We start from the raw sequence: 5,250 nt of genomic DNA, 5'->3' as shown, positions 1-5,250 counted from the left end.
AAACTGTAATATACATCTGTAGGTTACACAAACATATAATTCTCTACATAAGCATTTTGTCATATATCACCTCTTAGCCTCAAATAATACAAAAATCTTTACGGAACAAAACACCACAGAACTTTTGTATATTCCCTTTCCCCAGTTGTTAGCAGGTAGCACTGCTTTAAAAAGAAAGTGATGAAAAATCAGAAATTTTGCAACCAGTGTTTGACTTCAACTTTTTACTTTATCATCTTCTAGTACCACCATATCCTGCTGCTGTTCTGGGTCTGGTCTCTGAGCTTGAATATGCCAAAGAGCGACCTGTGCCTCCAAGAAGTGGTAAGCAGGGCTCTTCCACGTGCTGGAGTATGAGGGAGGGTGAGACGGGTGGTACCATGAGTCTGAGAAGGGTGTTGCTGCTCTATTGCTGCCAAATATTCTAATATTCCTCCAGTTCCCAAGCCAGTCCAGAACCCTGGTCCTGAATGTTCATTTCCTTGCTGCCCATGCAAGCACTGCCAAAACCAGAGGTTGCACCATGTTGACCTGTGAACTCAGCCTTAAAGCCCACAGGAGGGGCTCCTGCTGAGTTGGTGAACCTCTGATAATGATGGGAATGTGGAGTATACTCAGAATATGGTGGAGGAGAATCTTGACCATCACTAAGGAGCAATATATAAACCCCAAAGTCAATAGCAAGTAGCACCACGATGGTAATCGGTCCACTGATGCCACATGAGTCTGGGGAGTATAACTTCTTATAATAATCAGATAAAGAGTCAAAGCCATGGTTTTCCCTAGACTCTCTCAATTTCTTCAGGCCAGGTTCCATGTGATCTAAGTTATACTCCAAGGTATAGGAGCCTCTTAGTATGTACCTTCAGAGGATTCATAGCTTTTACAGCCTGGCAGTTTTTCCAAATTTGTACTTGATATCTAAATCAGTCTTACATTCCCACTGTACACCGTAACCATCCCACCCTGTGTTGTGACACGGTATGAATTTGGGGGTATAAGCATCCCATCCAGCTACGCCTCCAGTACATTTCACTGTGGGATTGGAGCCGACCCACGAGAAGTGGTGTAGCGGTCCTAGCGGAGGGTAAGAGCTTTTGCATCCCACAACAATATTCTGTCTAAGTCGTTCCAGCCCTGGGTAGGGCCCACGGTCAGCAGAAGTGAAAGGAAGCTGAGGAGAGGGCAGTGTCTGGCTACGTCCAGCCCGCCAGCCTTGGCCAGGGTGCTTGGTGAAGATGGCAGATAAAGAGGGGTGGAGGGGAGTGGCATGAGTTATGTCATAGTCTTTTATTTTATGTGCATCTTACATCTTTAATTTTTCATTAGCTTTTGGCAGTGACTCTTCTAATGAAACTATTCTGTAGTTTTGAAGCCCTCTGGAGGCTTCTGCATGACAACTAAATTAGGTAACCTATTCTGCTTGTTTGATTTGGGAGCCCTTGTTTTAAAGTGCATTTCTTAATTGATCTTGTCTTGGAACATTCCTCATAAAGGCCATTATAATTCTAGGTTGTCTTGGTAAGATTCTGCCATTTTTGTGGGTATCCACAGCTCCTGGGACCACAGTTCTTAGGCATAAACAAGCGGGTGTGCCAGAAGGTGTGCTCGGTTCTTGGGAATTTCAGGATCCCATTACCCAAATAAATACCTAAGAAGCATGTGCCCCTGGGTCGGGGATTGTGTGGTGTTTTACAGTGTACCTCACTGCGTGGAAATTTTCTTGAGGATGTTGAGTGACCTAGTGTTACTCTAACCCATTCTGTGATCAGCGTATTCTAACACAGGAGTCCTGGAGTTAGGTGGTGAGTGCTCTAACAGCTTTGAAGTACTCAGTCCATGTCCACCAGTGTTGCAGCTTTTGGCTTCTGAGATTCCCATTAGAAATAGCCTTTCCCTCCTGTGCATGTTAACACACCAGCAGTAACCAAAGAGCTGTTACTGTGGACTGGCCAGGAGAAGGCCTTGTGCGCACCACCAGCAATTCCAGTGTAGAACCGGGGAAAGGACTGAACCAGCACATCCCCAACATATGGGGACTGTGGACTGGGATTCCAGTCAAATGGGGCACTGTGGACTAAACCAGCAGCATTTCCCAAAGTGGAACCAGGGACTGGGCCAAGAGCTTGGGACTTGGATTCTAGTAGAACTGTCTGCTAACTCAAGCTGACCTGCCCTGGGCTAGAAAGCCAATTACATCAGTGGCTCAATGCAAAGAGAACATAGCTCTGAACCAAGGAGAACCCTTGGAAATGGCAAGAAAGGCAGAGAACTAAAAGCATTTGTGGGTACCACTGCCTGTGTTTCTTGTTGCCCCCAGAGTTGTTGGGAGTTTCCTCCAGATCCCATTGCTGCTACAAAATTAAAAAACAAAATTCACCTGAGTAAACTTTAAAGATCTTATTGCCTTCATTCAGTGATTCATGAACCAGGTGGTGTCGCATCCAGCAGATGGAAAGGGGCTCTGAGGAGCTGTACAAAATGAAAGGCTTTTATGACGGGAGCAGGACGAGGAAGTTATACTAGCACAAAGCAATTGGATATGCAGGTGACCTTCCTTTAGTGGGGGCACAGGCTTCTATCAGGCAGGTTCAGTAGTGCTGACCAGGTCATTCCTGACTGGTTTAAGATTCTATTCCTGGGAGAGTCTGAAATTATAATTAAATTAGGTAGTAAGTCACAGTTTGGTGACATGGAGCTTAGTATAAGTGACTCCATTTTGGGCCTGTTGTCTCTTTTTTAACACAAATTACCATAAACTCAGTGGCTAAAAACAACACAAATGGATTATCTGACAGTCCTAGAGGTTAGGAGTCTGACGCCATTCTCCCTGGACTAAAATCAGTGTGTGGGCAGGGCTGCGTTTTTTCCTGGAGGATATAGGGGGAATTCATCCCTTTACCTTTTCCAGCTTCTAGAGGCTGCCCACATTCCTTGGTTCAAGGCCCCTTTCCTCTATCTTCAAGGTCAGCAATGTTGCATCTCTCTGACCTAATTCTTACGTTCTTTTAAGACCTCATGTGATTAGGTTGGACCCACCCAGATAATCTAGAAGAATCTCTTCATCTCAAAATCCTTAATTAAATCACATCTACAAAAGCCCTTTTGCCACATAACATAACTTACTCTCAGGTACAGGGTTTAGGATGTGGACATTGTGTGGGACCATTGCTCTTCCTACCACAGTGCTTCATTGTTACTTTAAAAGAACTGCCCAGGGCTTCCCTGGTGGCGCAGTGGTTGGGAGTCCACCTGCTGATGCAGAGGACACAGGTTCATGCCCCGGTCCGGGAAGATCCCACGTGCCACAGAGTGGCTAGGCCCGTGAGCCATGGCCGCTGAGCCTGCGCGTCCGGAGCCCGTGCTCTGCAACGGGAGAGGCCACAACAGTGAGAGGCCCGCGTACCGCAAAAAAACAAAAAAAACAACAAAAAAACTGCCCAGACTTCTCCTTCAGGGTCTCTACCTCCACTAACAAGTGATAGGATATAGTTTAATGCACCCATCTGACAGATGAGAAAACTGAAGCCCTGGGAGAAAGGGGCATTTATTAAGTGCCTACTGCATGCCAGGCCCTGTGCTAAGAGCCTCACATGGCTTGTCTCCCTTAATTCTCCAAACAACCAGAGAGGGATGTACAATACTATTGTATATACAATATGGCTGAAGGACTCTGCAGCTGCAAGGGACAGAAAACCCAGCAGAAACTGGCTTTAGCAAAAAACAGTGATTAAAAACCCTGAGGCTGATCTTCAGGCCCAGCTGGATCCAGGCGTTCAATGGATGTTATCAAGAACCTTTGTCTCGGAACTTCGCTGATGGCACGGTGGTTAAGAATCCACCTGCCAATGCAAGGGACATGGGTTCGAGCCCTGGTCTGGGAAGATCTCATATGCTGCAGAGCAGCTGAGTCCGTGCACCACAACTACTGAGCCTGTGCTCTAGAGCCCGTGAGCCACAACTACTGAGCCCGTGTGCCACAACTACGGAAGCCCGGGTGCCTAAAGCCTGTGCTCCGCAACAAGGGAAGCACCACAATGAGAAGCCCGTGCACCGCAATGAAGAGTAGCCCCCGCTCACCTCAGCAAGAGAAAGCCCGTGTGCAGCAATGAAGACCCAACACAGCCAAAAATAAATAAATAAATTTTTAAAAATGCTTTAAAAAAAAAAAGAACCTTTGTCTCTTCATCTCCTGGCTCTGTGTCGGCTTCTTTCTCAATCATGTTCTCCTTTTGTGAAGGCAAAATGACCATGAGCAGCTCCGAGCAGAAACCCTAATCTCTCTGAAATCCCTGGAGAAAGAGACCTTCCGTTTTTCAACTTCCAACAGAAGCCCTGGAGTGTCATTGAGCCCCAGAGGTCTAGCATCCATGTCTGAATTATCAAGGAGGGTGTGAGGGTAGAATGTGCTCATAGGCTAGGGCTGAAATACATGCCCAACTTGAAGCCTGGAGGTTAAGGCCAATCTTTCCCAAACACAGGGCCTGGGTATGCAGGGGTTTCTCCCCAGGGAAAGCAGGTGCTATTATAGAAGTGACGATGCACATGTGTAAAGGAGTTAAAAAGCCAGTGTTGGGGAAAAAGGCTCATTGTCATTATCATACCCATTTTATAGGAGTAGAAACTGAGGCACAAAGTGGTTCAATAAAATGCCCTACATCACGTAGCTGGTAAGTGGCCATGCCAGAACTTGAACCCAGATCCCCTCCCCCTGCATGTGATAGTCCCAGAACTCAGGGCAGGGCCCCTCCATGCTTGGGTCTCTCTCCCACTTTCTCTGAACCCCCAGACTGTGTCAAAAGACACATTTTAGTTGTTAGCTACCCCGAGGTCAGGCTGGGATATTTCTGTCTGTGCCCTGACATTTTAGACCTAGAAGTCCCTCCTCACCTGCAGAGGCACCTCTAATACAGGGAGGAAACAGGTGCTCAGGCACCCGACCACTGGCCCCTTTCAAGTCCTCCTCTGTGATGGCAAATTCCACTAGGGCTCCATACCATCTTACCAGGATTCCAAACAAAAGACACAGCTTACTGGCAAAGGCACCACCTTGGCCAAACCATCTTTACAAGGAAAAAGTGCGGATGAGGGAACAAAGACGATGCTCGTAAAAGAGATAGTCTCCTGGGAGATGCAAGAAACAGCTGAGAGGAAAGAATTGAGGCTTTGTGGGGCAGTTCCTGGAACGGGGGCCAGAAACCGACAGGATGAGGGCCTCTTCCCAGAGGGTAAAGAAGTTCATTAGGCTAA

General features: G+C 47.0%; 1 pseudogene; it reads right to left on the bottom strand.

Annotated features, from left to right (window-relative positions):
* Positions 1-232: 232 nt before the first annotated feature.
* LOC101279477 (store-operated calcium entry-associated regulatory factor-like) lies at positions 233-1,272 on the bottom strand (annotated as a pseudogene).
* Positions 1,273-5,250: the final 3,978 nt, after the last annotated feature.

The sequence above is a fragment of the Orcinus orca genome, chromosome 10 (assembly GCF_937001465.1).
Source record: "Orcinus orca chromosome 10, mOrcOrc1.1, whole genome shotgun sequence".
Classification (NCBI taxonomy): domain Eukaryota; kingdom Metazoa; phylum Chordata; class Mammalia; order Artiodactyla; family Delphinidae; genus Orcinus; species Orcinus orca.
Note: the sequence above shows the minus strand (reverse complement) of the source record. Positions and strands in the feature narration are given on the sequence as shown.